We start from the raw sequence: 17,374 nt of genomic DNA, 5'->3' as shown, positions 1-17,374 counted from the left end.
ATGGCTCCTGCAAAGAAGGGTAGCAGGAAGAAGAAGAGTCATTCTATTACCAGAGACGTGGTAGTGACCACAGAATACACCATCCGCATTCACAAGCATATCCATAGCGTGAGTTTCAAGAAGTGTGCCCCTTGGGCACTCAAAGAGATCCAGAAATTTGCTCTGGAGGAGGTGGGAATTCCAGATGTGTGCATTGACACCAGGCTCAACAAAGCTGTTTGGGCCAAAGGAATCAGGAATGTTCCATACCGCCTTCGTACAGTTGTCCAGAAAACATAACAAGGATGAAGATTCATCAACAAGGTCTACACATTGGTTACCTGTGTATCTGTCACCACTTTCAAAAAATTTACACACAGTTAAAGTGGATGAAAACTAATCATCAATTTGTCAAATAAAGCCAAAAAATTAAGGAATACACAAAATAAAAAATGTAAAATATGACATCAAATTCATAAATTGTGGTTGGGGAAGTAAAAATCTAGTGCTCTTAGAATGTGTTTGAACTTAAGCGACTTAAAATAGACTGCTATCTATAGAATATTATCTATGAACCTCATGGTAACCACAAACTAAAAACCTATAATAAATAAACAAAAAGTAGCCTGGGTAGCTCAGTTGGTTAAGCATCTACCTTTGGTTCAGGTCAGAACCCCAGGGTCCTGGGATCGAGCCCCACATCAGGCTCCCTGTTCCTCGGGGAACCTGCTTCTCCCTCTCCCTCTGCCTGCCACTCCCCCTGCTGTGTGCTCTCTCTCTCTCACTCTCTATAAAATAAATAAATAAAATATTTTTAAAAAATAAAAAGAAAGGAATCAGAGAATATTATTACAGAAAGTCATCAAATCACAGAAGTAGAGAGCAAGAAGAGAATGGGGAAACTACAAAAATAACCAGAAACAATGAATAAAATGCTAACAAGTACCATTTGCTAAGTACATACTTAGCAATAATTATTTTAAATGTAAATGGACTAAATGCTCCTATCATATGCTCTATATCAAAGATATAGACTAAGTGGTTAAAAACAAGCAAGACCCGTCTCTATGCTGTCTACGAGACACTCACTTCAGACCTAAAGACACATACAGACTTGAAAGTGAAAGAATGGAAAAAGATTTCATGCAATAGAAGAAAACTAACAAAACAGCTGGGGTAGCAACAGTTATATCAGACAAAATAGATTTTAAAACAAACTAGCGAGAGACCAAGAAGGGCATTACATAATGATAAAGGGATCAATCCAATAAGAATATATAACAATTATAAATACCTATGCACCCAACGTTAGGAGGACCTAAATATGTAAAGCAAATATTAACATGAAAGGAGAAACCGACAGTAATACAATAATAGTAGGGGACATTAAGACCCCACTTACATCAATGGATAGATCATCCAGGTGGGAAAGTAATAAAGAAACGGTGGCTTTGAGCAATACATTAGAAGCAGATGAACTTAACAAATGAATACAGAACATCCCATCCCAAAACAACATAATATACATTCTTTTCAAGTGCACCTGGAGTGTTCTCCAGAATAGATCACGTTAGGCTACAAAAGAGTCTCAATAAGATTGAAGTCATATCAAGCATTCTGACCATAGTAGTGTGAAAATTAGAAATCAAATAAAAGAAAAAAACAAAAAAAAGGAAAAACAAACACATAGAGACTAAACAGCATGCTACTGAACAGTCAATGGGTCAATGAAGAAATTAAAGAGAACATTTCTAAAATACCTGGAGACAAATGAAAATGGAAACAGAACATTCCCAAATCTTTGGTACAAAACAAGACCAGTTCTTTTATTATTATTATTATTATTATTATTATTATTATTATTATTAAAGATTTTATTTATTTATTTGACAGAGATCACAAGTAGGCAGAGAGGCAGGCAGAGAGAGAGGAGGAAGCAGGCTCCCTGCCAAGCAGAGAGACCGAGGTGGGGCTCGATCCCAGGACCCTCAGATCATGACCTGAGCTGAAGGCAGAGGCTTAATCCACTGAGCCACCCAGACACCCCACACAACAACAGCAGTTCTAAGAGGGAGGTTTACAGTGATACTGCCCTACCTTAAGAAACAAGGAAAATCTCAAACCTTCTAGCCTTATACCAAAATTAATTAGAAAAAGAATAAAGCTCAAAGTTAGTAGAGCACTGACTTTTTGTGTTTGGCTTATTTCACATACGGTAATGTCCTCAAGTTTCATGCATACTGTGGCATATTACAGAATTTCCTTCCTTTTTAAGACTGACTAGTATTCCATCATGTATATATTATTATTATATAATCATATGTGATATAATGCAGCATATTTTGCTTTTGGTAGGTTTTGTGTTTCTAGTTATTTGTTCATTTTATCTAGGTTATCTGACTTTTTGATGTACATTGTTTAGTATTCTCTTAAAATTCTGCTTCTGTAGAATCAATAATATTGTGCCACTTTGATCTCTGATTTTAGTAACTTGGGTTTCCCCTTTTTTTCCTTACTCCGTCTAGCTAAAAGTTGTCAATTTTGTTGATCTTTTCAAAGAACCAACTTTGATTTCATTGATTTTCTCCATTGTTTTTGTCATCTCTATTTCACTGATCTCTGCTCTAAAGTTTAGCATTTCCTTCTTTCTGCTAGCTTTGCATTTAGTTTGTTCTTCTTTTTCTAGTTCCCCTCAGTTGTAAAGTTGGGTTGTCAATCTGAGACCAGAAAGTGTCTATTTTTTTTCTTAGCATTTACAACAGCCAAAAATGGAAACCCTGAATATACTCACACACAAACGCTAAACATTAGAAAATCAGCTTTCTAAAAAACATTTAGAGAAATTCTGACATGATTGCCTAGCAAGATACCCTTCAGGAAATGTTCTTGGAGTTTCTTGGCCCTGCAAAGAAGAGATAGAAAAGATAGAAAAAGGGACACAAAACTCAAAAGAATAAGAATCTGATTAGAAAATCTCAAATCCTGAATAAGGGCCCTCATGAAAAAGACTAAGTTTAAATTTAAAAGACTATTTCCTAAAGCAATAGTTGGAGCAAGAAATAGGAGGAAGAAGAGATGAAAGCATTGCTGGGCCAAACAGGGAAAAGAGAAAGCACAAGAATTTAATTTCTATTTAAGCCTTGTCTTTATGAAAGGGAATAACTTTTAAGCTAAAAAATAGAGAACAGCCACAAGGGTTAAAGCTAAGATAAGTGAAGAATCAGATAAGAAGAGAACTCAGCCGCTCTAAGTTCCAGTTTCTAAACCAAGATGTTTGACATTCCAGGAATAGTAAACACATTGTAGTTGCAATCGCAGAGTCTGTGCTCGGTAATGAGTCAGAAAGAAGAGGAAGGTCACAGGAAACTGGAAAATGAAAACTGATGTCCAGCGTTCAGAAAAAAAAAAACAACAACAACTGGCTCTAGAGAATATGAACTAATTATTCAGCCATAACTTATTGAACACCTAACCTATGCTAAACGCTGAGCATGGTTTGGAGGCTACCAGAGGAAAACAGAATCCCTGGCCTGCAGGGAGCTTACATCCTAACTGGGGCATCCAGATTCGAACGTGAAAAGTTACAGTGCTACGATAGAGATCAATGTTACCGTGAAAACAGGAAGCAGGTACTGTGCAAGTCGGGGAGGGACAACCTAAGGCTACCTGGAGAGGTAGATAAGGCTTGCGTGCAGATAGAGAAGCTGACCTTCACCAGCTGCTAGGTGGAAATGTTAGGGAAGGAGAATGAGGAAAAGCAGGGAGAATGTGGGATGGAAGTTTCCTCTGATGGGTGAAAAAAAAAGATGTCTGGAATGGGAGATGACTGGAGAGAGAGTGGGTCCAAAACACCGAGTATTTGATCCTTCCGCAAGCTTGGATGATCGACAAGCACTTCCCTGGCCGAAAACTACTATGATATTGGGCTGTGTTAATGCAAATGCCACACCTGGAACAAGGTAAAGAATATTCCTCCGTTCTCTGATTAGTTGACAGCCTTCATTACTCATATATTTGTGTCCTACTGACCCGGTTGCACTGAGTGTCGGACAGGGGTCAGAGAGGTGTTCCTCATTGCAGAGAATTTGGGAAACATTCCAGATTCACCACCATTGCCATTGGACCAATACTACAACTGCCAGTCTTCTTAAAGTTCACACACTTGTTTGGATCCAATACTTAGATCAGCTAAAGAACAGATACCTTTACACAATTTCCCTAACTTGTAACTTCCTCCCCATTGAGAGTATTTGTGCAAAAATGTTGCACAAGGACTTCCGAAAAGTGTTAATGCTAAGCTTGTGTCTGAAGTCCAGGTCACAACTGAATTTGAGATTCATGGGTAGAGGATGTTTTCTACCCTCCTGTGCTAAAACCATGAACCTGGACTTGGACCTAGGCAGAGAAGATGTTCTTTGCAATGCCATCTCCTATAAGAGGAGCTTCCTGGCTAGCTTGAGTGGCATTGGTTGACTGTTCGGCAGAAGTCTTTAAGTTGGCATCTAGCGTGCCAGGGTGGCTCAGTCAGTTAAGCATCTACCTTCTGGTCAGGTCATGATCCCTGCTCAGCAGGGAGTCTGCTTCAACCTGTGCCTGCCCTTCCCCCTGCTCCTGCACTCCTGCGCACATACGCACTCTCTGTCTCTCTCAAATAAATGAATACAATCTTAAAAAAAAAAAAAGAAGTTGGGATCTAGATATCCTCTCTGATTTTGTCATCTTATGAAATCTGCAGTGTGTTCAGATATGAATAATCATAACTAAGTAGATAAACTTCCTACAGAAGGGAAAGAAACATGTACCTTTTAGGATTTCCATTTCTAGTCCTTTCATCTTTTTAAAATTAACTTATTCTTCCTTCCTTCCTTCTTTCCTTCCTTCCTTCTTTTCCTCTTCCTTTCTTCCCACCCTCCTTCCTTCCTATCTTATATAGAGTCAAACAGTGCTAAACACAATGCAGTTGATGACTGAGAGTGATAGCCCCAATCTTTATGTAACAGAGGACCCCCAGGCTAGCCTAAACTGTTGCAAATTCAGAGAAGCCTAGGGCAGTTCCAGGGCCAGCTGGGTTTGTGTGAGGCGGAGGAGTCCCTTGGGAAAGAAAACTCACAAGGAAGGAGAGTCAAGGCCAGAGGCCTAGACCAGAGATAATGGGCTAGACCATACTAAGACCAGCTGCCAAGGACATACAGCGGAGGCAGCATCATGTCAGCTGTTGGATGAAGGCCCAGGGCCCAGGGCCGCCTAGAGGCAGCTGGAGGAAATGAGTGTGGGAGACCTTGTGGCAAGAATGGCAGACACCCAGAAGGAGACAGGAGACGCTCTCCCACTGAATTCTGCTGGAGGGAGTCAGGTCAAAAGAAAATGGGATAGCCTGGGGAATCAGAGCGTTTTGAAATATTTTAGAAAAAAATCTGAAGGGAAAACTAATGTACATCGAAGAGCACATTCCTTTATCATTCATCATGAGAAAATGCGGGTCAAAGGTAACTCACGTATTCTATGGAAATAGGCCCTCTGTTTACAAAGGCCACACTTGGATTAAGTAAGGAGAACCTCTGGATTGCTCATCCCCAGATTTCCCTGATGTGGCTATTCAAAAGGAAGACTTTCGCTCGCTTAAAAGTGCACCCAAAAAAGTTGCAAATCTCTCCTCTAAGGAAATAGAGCACACGGTTTGTCTAAATGAAATTATTAGACTTTTCAAAACATAACTAAATCTATGTCGTAAATACTTTTTTTATTCAACAAAAGTGCAGGCACTCTTTGAAATGTCTCTCTTATCATTACTGTCTTTAACCCCGCATTAATAAGAAAAACTAAGTTGATTTGGGGAAATTTTTTATTGCTGTTATGATAAACACATAAAATGAATTCACCGCAGTGTGTGTGGGCTTAGCTGGTTGTAAGCCAACATTTCTAGACTTCAGTAGTGCTGGACTTTCATACGCTTTCTAGGGGCACCTTGCAATAATATGGTCTGCCCTCATCACTCCTTTGTCTCGTGTGGACCTCAGCGAGCACATCTCCAGGCTTCAGTTTAGGCCAATGTCGACCCTGCTGGGAGCATTAAAAACTTACGCTTTATCATTGGCCCCAAAATGTGTAGAGTTGGGTTTTATAATGTACTCCACGGTTGTTGTTGTTGTTTTCTTTCTTTCTTTTTTCACTATCAAGAGAGGAGACAAAATACAAATTGCATATGGCCTAAAATGGACCTCTTCTGGAGATCGCAACTTGTGTTAACTACATAGCCTTGCTTCCCGACCACAGAACATGTGCCCATTTCAATGTTTACAGAATGTATGATTAGGGAACATAGAATAACAAAACATGAGATGAGGCAAAAGCATAGGAATTTGGCTTTTATTTTGCTTTTGGTAGAGAGATTTTAGTCTCAGTCTTGGAACAAATGTGAAAAATAAGGATTGTTAAGCTAGGCTGGAAAGAACTTTTAAGCAAGTGCGGGAGACATATTCACCTTTTTAGAATTATGTAAATGTAACCTGCTTGGAGAATAAAAAGGGATGGAAAAGATTAGGAGATGACATTAGAAGGGCTCATACACTGGCATTTAAAATAAAAACAAAACTTTGATCTGTTTCGCATGGAGAAAAAACAAAGGGTTAGCATTTTGTGTTTCATGTATGCATGTCTGGGTATATAAATGACAAGTCTATTTTCATTGCTCTTACGTTTCTTCCCCCTACACACGCGGGTAGACTTACCAAAAATGGTCCATACAGAAGTGGGTCTGACTAAAGATGGCAGAAATTTCCTCAGTGTCTATGCCATGGTGCCTCTCCTTCCTGCCACTCACTAAAAACACGACTTCCGAAATAGATGCTCTCAAAAATTCTTCTCTCTTTCCCTTTCATAGGAAATAGACAATTTTCTTAACACATAAATGCCTTGGACCCTACATTTATAAGAGCACGGATCAGGAGTCTGACCTATCCCTTTTGAAGAGTTGTCCATCTTTAATATGGAGCATAACAAATGAAGCGCAAAGACCCTAGGGGACACTACTTTACATCATCATCGAGGCTACTGGGAGCGACGAAAGGGGAACCTCTGTGAAGAGAGAATTGGGAGAAAAAGTGGAATTCACTCTGCTTTTAAATATCCTAAGTGAATATGGTATAAAAACCACAAAGCATAGTTTTATCCTCAAAGGATATAAAGGAAATAGAATCTTCAGAAAAGAAAGGCTGGCTTGTGCTGGGGAAAAAGCTGAAAAGAACATTTTGTAAGAAAGTCAAGCTTCAGCCAAGTACTTGGTTTTTTCAGCCTGAGGCCTGAACTATAAAAATTGGAAGGAACCCTCTCTTTTGGACTAGACTGAAAAAGAAACTTCAGTTTTCTGGCTCCTCGTAGCTAACTTTCATATACTCTCCCTCTACGCTAAGCTTGGTAATGAGATTAGGATGCTTCCACCCTGGCTTCCTTTTTCCATTTTCCTTCTGCTAAAAATGTAGGACTGTCATTAGCATCACTGCCTGATTACTGGTCTTACAAATAGTTACTGGCAAATAACCAAAACTGAAAATAATAACACGTTTAGCAACAATGCGCTAGACATTGTTTTGTCACATGCGTGACGATTTTAAACTCAGTATTGGAGGATTATGACATTTGACTTGTAGAACTTGAACATTTATGCTGAGTTTATGTCGAATTTATCCAAGTTGAGCACCACCTGGTTAGCTCAGTCCCTTAAGCATCTGAATTGTGGTTTCAGCTCAGGTCACAATCTTGACCCACCCCAAGTAGGGCTCTTCGCTCAGTGGGGAGTCTGCTGCAGACTCTCTCTTCCTCCTTCTCTGCCCTTCCCCCTGCTCCCATGCACCCTCTCTCTCTCAAATAAATAAATAAAATCTTAAAAAAAATGTATCCAAGTTGAAAGCACTGTGTAATGATGTTAAAGATCCATATTTAATAGCTGAATTTCATTCCCTTTAAAACTTAAAGGCGGATTGAAAATTTGCCCTCTACCTAAACAGTGAAGTTCTTCAAGCAGGACCTGTTTCTCCCTGTGGTGTCAAATGAACCTGAACCCCTCAAACGAACAACGAACTAATCTTAGTAATGATGCATCTGTCACTAGAGGGGGTTAAAGCATTTCTGTGCTCTGCTGCCACGGGAAAGAAAGGTTCTAGAAAGTGTCCTTTCTCCCCCTCGGTGTGTGTGTGGGAGTATTAAACCCCAAATAGAATAGTGCTAAACTTATTTTTTTTTTTCTATAAACAAACTTTATCTGTGGCCTTGTAGCAGACGGTCAGTTCCAGGAAACACACAGCAACAATGTCATTCCCCTTGCATTGCGCATAATATAAAAACAGAGTTTAAGTAAATATTTGAATTAGGACAATTTAAAAAAGTTGACTTTGGAGTCGCCTTTCCCTGGCACGAATTGATCCCTTCTTTCCAAAGCAGCTGTTTCGATGGATTCCGTTCCGTAGGCCCCACCTGAGCCATTTAAATGAAACTGCTTCCGTGAAACAGAGCAAATACTAGCAGGCGACCGTGACCGTCTTCAAAACAGCATTTGCAGAAGGGAACTCAAATTAGGAGGCTGGGCTTCTGTAGCAAAGCAATCCGGTCTAGAAATAGCAGTAGAGCAACACCTAGTGCTAAACGTAGTTATAGCAGAAAGATCCTCCGTCACAAAGGGCTTGCGAAACTGTAGGTGAAGGCGGCAGCTTGGTGTTTCAACCCTGGAATTTGTCTGCGAAGCGACAGGCCTGGAATGGCTGATCGCTCAGGTCCGGTTCCATTACGCGCTTGCCCAGTCCGGTCGTTGCTATGTACTTTTCATTCTCATTGCCCCACATGCTGCTTTTTAGTGAACTTGTCCATTGGATCCAGGAGGCTGGCCCAGGAGCCTAGCTTTTATCTTTAATGTCAATTAGCTTTGGGTGGACCAAGAGAAAGCAGCAGGAAGGCTTACGTACTGGGACAAGGAGAAGGGAAAGTACCAGGAAATTCCCATGAAATGTCCTTTTCTCCCCTCCCGCCTTTAAAATAAATATATAAATAAATAAAAACCAGGGCAGGATATCTGCATTGTTGAAAAAAGAGAGGAAAGTGTGGGCCTTTGTACACAAAAAACGATACCATCATCTGGTAAAAGTAGGCGATGTTTATTCTAGCTACCCAACTCCTTGTATCAGAAGGATGACCTTAGTTTGTCAGTTGTCCTATCTCAGAAAAGATCACAATATCATCTGTGTGGAGCATTTGTATAATCAAATTCCCTTGAATAAAATTTTTATTTTATTTTATTATTTTTAAAGAATTTATTTATTTGAGAGAGAGTGAGCGCAGGTGCGCGCGCGCATATGCACGCACAAGGGGGAGGGGCAGAGGGACAAGCAGACTCCCCGCTGAGCAGGGAGCCTGATGCAGCACTTGGCCCCAGAACCCAGGGGTCATGACCTGAGCTGAAGGCAGCTGCCTAACTGACTGAGCCACCCAGGTGTCCCTTGTGAATAAAAATTTTAATATCTTTGCTATCCTTTTCCTACAGAGTAGGGGGAAATAGTTGTTATCCATGAAAAGAAGTCAGAGGAAGAAGTAAATAAAACCTTGAATACACAGATACATAAAAACCATCCAATGAGATCACCAGTGGGCATGAGCTGCTTTAAAAGTCAGCATCATCCTTAGAGCCTTCTCCCCGAGGCGGAAGTTCTCGCTAGACTCACGAGGTTGGTCTGTGACCTTGCATCTTCCTCTATTTAGCACAGAGTCATGGGGCAGTAGGTCACATGCTGGTATAGCAAGGCCAAAATAATGCCAGCACGGGAACGCCTCTCCCATGTATTCACATCCAATGCACACGGATTTACAGTGCCGTCTCGCAGCTGAGAGAGCGACTATGGAAGATTTCCTTTGTGTTCCTGTGTGGATTTGCTTGAGAGGGGATGGAGAGATTTAAGGGACTGAGACATCAGATGTTTCTAAGTGAAGACCCGAGGAGCCAGCTTTGTCAGCAAAAGGGTCTAGAGAAACTAGTAAGAGTGATAAGCAGTTTCACTCATTCGTCAATACCCACTAAGCATCTACTACAGGCCAGATGTTGTTCCGGGCTCTGGAACCGAGCAGTGAGCCAAACAAAGTCCTTACCTTCACGGAGCTTTCTCTCTCGTTGGGAAGACACACAGAAAACAAATGAGCCGAGAGTGATGAAGAATGAAGTCAGGTGGTAATGAGGAAGGTCAGTAGGGGGCAGGGGATAGGTTAACGAGCAAGGTATGTGACGAGGGGCTTTTTGAGCAGAGACCTGGATGAACTGAGGCAGCGAACCAACCGTTGTGCCATTTTTAGCTCACCTTGCTTTCCCGTATTACAAATATACAGAAAACTGAGGTTCCTGATCTTTTAACCATTGCTTGGAAAATAGAGTAAGGACTTGGTTTCCTGGCTCATCAGAAGTTGATTTAGAGGGGCGCCTGGGTGGCTAGTTGGTTAAGCGTTTGACTCTTGATTTTGGCTCAGGTCCTGACCTCTGAGTCATGAGACGGAGCCCCAGCTGGCCTTCCACACCTGGTGTGGAGCCTTAAAAGAGTCTGTCTCCCTCTCCCTCTGCCCCCACCCCTCCTCCCATGCTCGCTCTTTCTCTCGCTCTCAAAAAAAAAAAAAAAAAAAAAGCTGATGTAGTGAGAGTGAGGTTAACCCTCAGCTCATGGACGGGGATCAGTGTTCGAGTTCACCCACAGCCAATTCTCCCCGAACTCTCACCTCACAAGCCCCCTACACCAGACTCCATGGCTTCAGATGTTACCAGTTCCTCCCAGCTCTGCATCCCTTATCAAGGAGATAGAAGAAGAGTGATTTGGCCCTATGCTCCTTCAGCCCTTGCCCCTTCAGGCCTCTGCTGTGTTGGTTGACAAGTTTTAATTATTTCATGACACTGTCTCCAGAGCTGGGCCGAGATCACTGATTTGTTACTCAGAGGCTGTTAATTATGCAACGATGAGTGTTGGCCTCCTGGCTGCCTGTGTGTGTGTGTTGAGGGCCCAGGGAGGCCTCTGCAGAGGAACTCTCCAGGAAATCTCTCTCGCAGGAATCCAGTTAGTCAAGAGACCATGCACCCCGCTGGTTTTGTTTCCATTGCTTATACCCACCAGAGGTGGATCCAGTTGGCGGTTCCCAGTCCTCAAGGAGATAACATTTTTGCTGATAAAGGCTTCTGGGGGGGACAGGCATTTTGGCCCTGCAGGCACTTTAGCTCCTTGGGGATTTATTTCAAGTCACGGAATCTGAGATATGGAAGGAATCTGAGAAATTATCTCCTCTAACCTCCACATGTCGCTGAGAAGGACACCAGATTACGAGAGGTTTTGATTTATTCAAGGTCGCACAGCCATGGTCTCTTCCTACCGCATTACACCACTCCTCATCTTATTGGTTTGGCTTAGCCTGTGCCCCCTCGACCAGGCATTCGAGAACAGTACATGGAACAACAGCACAGTGAGGGCCAGGAGCACCCACACGGACCTCTGAGAAATGGACAACTAGATCAGCAGTGCACTGGCTAGAAAGTCCAGATTTTGACTTCAATACATAGGAATGAAACTTTGGTTGTGGCTCTCCCCTTTGTCCTGATTTTATAAAACGAAAGGGCGAGGAATGTCTCTCTGTCTCTCTCTCTATATATAACTGGGAGTAGAAATAACAGTTCTAAAAAATGTCTCCTTGTGTGCACACAGCGTCATCCTCTACTATGTCCTGGGTTGGAGGACAGCCCTGTTTGGTATATGTCATGGATTACTTTTCATCTATGCATACATGTTTTAAAAAGTGTAGTGCACTTGTGTCCTGATCTGGACAACAAAAATTACAGACTTTGGAGTCGAGCAGTAGTAGGTTCAAAACGAGGATTTGACTCTGATTATCTGTGTTCACCTTTATTATTTACCTTAGAACTGCAGCTTTGTCATCTGGAAAATGGAAGAAATAATGACAGCTGTAGGGGACTTCAGTGAACCCATCCTCACCATTCCTGCCTCTCTGGTGCCTTTTACGTGGATATAATTAAATCCAAAATTGTGTTTAGTTTCTCGCTGAATAGTTTGGTTCTTTCTTTTTTAAAAAATGCTGAGAGAAGGAATGAAATGAAGGAACGTACATTTCCTGTTGCAGAGGATTTAAAGTTTTGCCCCTAAAAGCAACTTAAAAACAAGCATAACCTGAGAACATATCAAGATACTTGGAATTCCTTCTTTCTCATCCCGTTTTGTTGTTGTTGTTTGCCTTTTCCCTCTATTTAATTCCCTTTTGTCCACCCTACAACTATCTTTTGTAAAATGTACATGAATGGCCCATGGCTTCTTGCATTGCTCCTCTGTCCCGGAATCAACTCCGTCCAGACCCAGGCTTTAGATCTGTGAGTGATGCAAGAAGCTGTTTTTGGCTTCAGGAATGTTTTCTTCTCTGTTCCAACTCCTCTCTTGTTGTCCTTCTTTCCTCTCCGTCTTCTCTCCACCTCTCTTCCCCAGACACCCCCACTGTTTCTCTCTTCCTGTTTTCTTAGTTTCTTCCCTCTGCTCCCCGGTGGCCAAAGCACCATCAGTCATAGCTGCTGTCACAATCTCGCTTCTATCTGTAGCTCCTCTATCTCCGTCATTAAACCAGATAGGAGCCGCCTTTCCAAAAGACAGACAATCTCCACAGTAGCCTGTGGGAGGATGCCTGGTGAGGTCAAGTCTGTCAGTAAGAGCATTTCCTCGCAGCTGCGGGGCTTGGGAGAGCAAATGGACAGCAAGATGCACGTCTTTGCTGGTGACACACTGAAGTTGTTTTGCTCTGCAAAAACATGGGAAAATTCTGATAAATTCCAGATGATTTCAAAACACATCCGAGGGTCAGATATACAAAAGGCAGATAGCATCTAAACTAGGTAAGTACAAGTTGATGCATAAATCTCTATTTGGGTCCAAACATCTTGCAGATTGGAAGGCTCTAAATTTGACAATTCCCAGTTAGGGAGGATAAAAATTGAACTTTGCTCTCCTTAAACCCAAGCCATTATGAGAAGAGAGGGGTCACTCAAAGCTGAAGTCAAACGGCTAGTAAAAAGCAGAAGGAGGGGCGCCTGGGTAGCTCAGTGGGTTAAAGCCTCTGCCTTCGGCTCAGGTCATGATCTCAGGGTCCTGGGATCGAGCCCCACATTGGGCTCTCTCCTCTCTCTCTGCCTGCCTCTCTGCCTACTTGTGATCTCTGTCTGTCAAATAAATAAATAAAATATTAAAAAAGAAAAAAAAGCAAAAGGAAATGGGCATTATGAAGGAGCGTTAGAAAGGTTTTTAATCCAGTGAAGAAACTGGAAGAGCTGGAAAGACAAGAGTGTATAAGTGATACACATCATTGTGTCTGCAAGAGGGATTCATCTTCACAGCGTAGTCCAACATACCTGTTGTCTCGTCCCTATTTGAGGAAGACAGGCGCCATGTTGGTGCTAAAGCGGGGGACAGAGCAGCTTTTCCTTACATTCTACACCTGTGACCCACAGGTGTCATTATTCTCGGGGGTCATCAAGCTGGCAGAGCTGTATTTTATGCAGTTCACAAAGCTATTGGTTTTCCTTTTGTTCTCTCACATTTTAGTTTAAAATTTTCAGACCTGTAGAAAAGTTGGAAAAAGCATAAAGAACACTAACCTAACTAGTTTCACCAGTAGGACCTTCTCTTAGATAATGGTCATGTCGTTCATACTCCCAAGATACTCGGCGTTGATACGCTATTAGCTAATAAAAAAAAAAAAAGCGTACTTTATTTTATTATTTTTTAAAGTCTTTATTTATTTAGGGAGAACAGGCAGAGGGGCAGAAGGAGGGAGAGAGAGAGAGACTCTCCAGAAGACTCTGCGCTGAGCGCACAGCCCCATGTGCAACTCGATCCCCCAGCCCTGAGATCGTGACCTGAGCTGAAATGAAGAGTGGGACGACCCACCCACTGAGCCACCCAGATGCCCCAGAAAGCCCCAAATGTCTCTGCAATATTTTATTACCTTTCGTGACATAGACAATTTTTGAAGAGTGCAGGCTAATGCTTTTTAAATGTCCCTGTAACCTGTATTTATCTGATTGTTTCTTTGTGATTAGATTCAGGCTAAAAACACTATGCACGTGATGCGGCGTGCTTCCCTTGTATGAGAAGGCAGTGCTGTCTCTTTGTCCTGGTGTTGGTGATATCAAGTGTGATCACTTGGTTCAGGTGGTGGCTGCAGCATTCTCCATTGTAGAGGTCTCATTTTCCGTTGTGTTTGAGTCGGTTACCGAGTGGGGTTTAGCAGGGTGTTAATATTCTAATTTTGCATTCCTCTGGTCTATCTTAGATGGAATCCTTAGTCTTACACCCAGGTTTCTCTGGTGTCAAAGTTCATGCTCGGTCTGCTGCAGGAGCTCCGTCTCTATTATGTAAACAAATGAAGGGAGTCACCGGAAACTGCTGGGACCATAAAGCATTTTCATTTCATTTCTTGCTTAGAGCTCCATCCTTTTTTGTCTTGGCAAAAGCAGACCCCTTCTGGAACTTTGAAACCTACTTTTTAAAAAAAAAAAACCAAGACTCTAGCACCTGCAGAGCTATTTCCAGGGCTCACACGTAAAGGAACTTATCTAAAGAGGTAGAGAGGGTCCAAATCAGTCAGCCTCCCTGACAGTATTCCACCTCTCTTTTGGGGGGAGTGGGGGAGTCTAGATTATATTTCTTTTCTCTTTGTTTCTTTTTTTTCTTTCTTTTCTTTTTTCCTTCCTTCCTTCCTTCCTTCCCTTTTTTAGTGACAGAGCTGGATTGAAGAGTTTGGTGCAACTTCTGCCATTCTTTCTTGAGCAAACATTGCTGGCCCTCTTTGGGTAGGAGGAAAGGCAGGGTCTGCAAAGCAGCCAGCAAAGACCTTGACTCCACCACCTTCACGGAGAGTTGCAGACATACCTTGCAGAGGTGCCAAAGGGAAGGCAGGGGCCCTAGAGTGGGGGCAGAAGGGGGCAGGGACCCTGTGAGCCTTGCTGGCTGCGAACACTGGGAGCACAGACAACATGGTCGAGCTGAGAGGAAGCCCTGGTCAGAGGCAGAATGAGACTTTCTCTTCTTTCCTGGTAGCTGCCCTCCCTGAAAGTCTCTATGCTTTGAGGAGATTAGAGTGGATAGATTCCTGCGTGAGGCGGCTGGGAAAACGCCCAGTGAGAATTCCCTAATCTACCTCTGTCCTTTCTCTTTGTCCCATTAAGGGGCAGGGACGCATCGAGTCATCAGTACGCTCTGGTTTGTGAGTCCCCGGTGGTGTCGGGGTTAGCCTGTCAGGGTTACAAACACTAGAAAAGCCCCCTCAGATTAAAGCACAAAATATTCTCCTTGTTTGCCATCTTTGTACTGTTTAACATGAGTATTTCAACAGTCTTTATTTTCCAAACATGCAAACAGGGGAGAGTGATCTGACCCCCAGTATATTGACATGTCACGTAGCTATAACCTTGAGATAAGAAGTAAAGGAAAAAGTCAAAACAGCCCAAACCAAATACTAACACAAACAAGTCTTTCAGCCCAGACCCCTTCCCTCTGTCACAGGGGAATACACGAGCATTGGCACACAGCGGTGGGGCGGACACATAGCTCAACGGGGGTGGGGGGAGGTGGGCACAAGTGCCCAGCTGGAAGGTCTAAAGCCGGCATTCATTAATTCAGCAAATGGGTATTAAGTATCTACACCGGGCCAGACACAGGTCTAGGCACTGGGAACGTCTTACACATTGAGGGGATGCATAAGGCTTGGAAGGCCTCTATCCTTGTGGAACCGACCTAGTGGCATGAGGAAGACAGAGAGAGAGAATGTACTCCTGCGGTGTCGAGAGGAGATGGGAAATCACAGCTAGAGCAGAAAGCCTGAGCTGCTTTCCTGGGTCCTGTACATCCAGGAAACCAATGGCTTCAAAATCGAGGTCCCACGGTGGGATGGCTACCAAAGGCAGAAAGACAGAAAGAAAAACAAAAAGCAGAGAATCCGAGAGCAGCTTCGCTCCTCACTGAACAGGGAAGAGTCCTTTGGGAGCTGCATACGATGCAGTAAGATGGTAAGATGATGCCTAAAAGCAACGGTAATGATAGCTTCCTGTCCCATGTTGAAAGAACTCCAAAGATGGCCCGCCCTGTGTAACAATAGGCAAAGGACCATGATGCAGAGCTCCATGCTAAGCATTTCACGTGTATTGCCTCATTTACTTTTCTCAATCACCACCTGGTGAGATAAAGACTGGGTTTATTCCCATATGAAGAAACAGGCCTAGAAAGCTAGGTAACTTGCCCTTGCCCAAGGTCACGTGCGTGGCAGATAATGGATCCCAGCTCTGTCTCATGCAAAAATCCATGCTCTAAACCACTATATTTCCATCCATAAAATTAGTTTTCATCATCTCATTAAGGGACTAGCCATTAATATTGAACAGGAAAATTATTCAGATATCTTCAGAAAGTGGTCTGTGTTCTCAAGATACCGTCCTAGTACAGAAAAACATGTCCTAAGAGTCGAAAGCAAATACGTACCACTTTCTCAAATGTGTGAGAAATTAAGAAATCAACTTCTACAGTTGCTTAAATGCACATAAGCCCAACATCTAAAATTTGAATTATAATTCAAGAATGATTATAGATCTGTATTTTATTCGACTAATAAATTACTCCTCAAAGTTTATTTTACAACTACATACACATCCATCTTTGTCCTCTACTTGATGATTGAATTAATAGTAACATAAGGTAAAGCTGGTTTCATGAAAACAAAACAGAACTCCATAATGAAGCCTATGCCTCTTTGGGAATGAATCCATGTCAAAAATCTGTACAAAAAACTCAAAAATAATTGTAGTAGAATTGAACTTTGAAAGATGGGGAGAGATCTTGTTTTTGCTGTAAATCATCTAAATTAAATATAATGAAAAGTGATCAGAGTGCTTATTTTTACTTTGTTTTGTGGGAAATTGTGCTGGGAATGTGAATCTATTGTGCACAAAGGATGTTGGCTTTATGCTGGAACCGCCAGGCAGGTTGAGTTGAGAAACAATTAGCTCAGTCAGCAAGCCTTTGAATCTGATTAAGCCAGGAAGTGGGCACTCCCCACCACAGGGCAGAATGAAGGGAATGGAGGCGGTAATCCAAAACAAGGAATGATTTCTCTCTCTCTTTCTCACTCACTCACTCTCTTAGTAAACTAGTATTAGAATTTATTGTACCAAATTTATGTCAAGGATTATTTCATTACATGTTATTATCTTTGGTGAAACAAACAGAAGCTTGTTTCCAAGTAGATCAACAGTCCACATGTGTCATGGCTACTGTCTCTAAGAAACTTCTGTTTACTGAGGCTTCACATACCCTCATGTTTTGGTAACAAAACA

At 42.2% G+C, this 17,374-nt stretch overlaps 1 pseudogene; it reads left to right on the top strand.

Annotated features, from left to right (window-relative positions):
* On the top strand, positions 1–434 carry LOC116601034 (annotated as a pseudogene).
* The last annotated feature ends 16,940 nt before the right edge of the window (positions 435–17,374 follow it).

Source organism: Mustela erminea, chromosome 1 (genome assembly GCF_009829155.1).
Source record: "Mustela erminea isolate mMusErm1 chromosome 1, mMusErm1.Pri, whole genome shotgun sequence".
NCBI lineage: Eukaryota > Metazoa > Chordata > Mammalia > Carnivora > Mustelidae > Mustela > Mustela erminea.
Note: the sequence above shows the minus strand (reverse complement) of the source record. Positions and strands in the feature narration are given on the sequence as shown.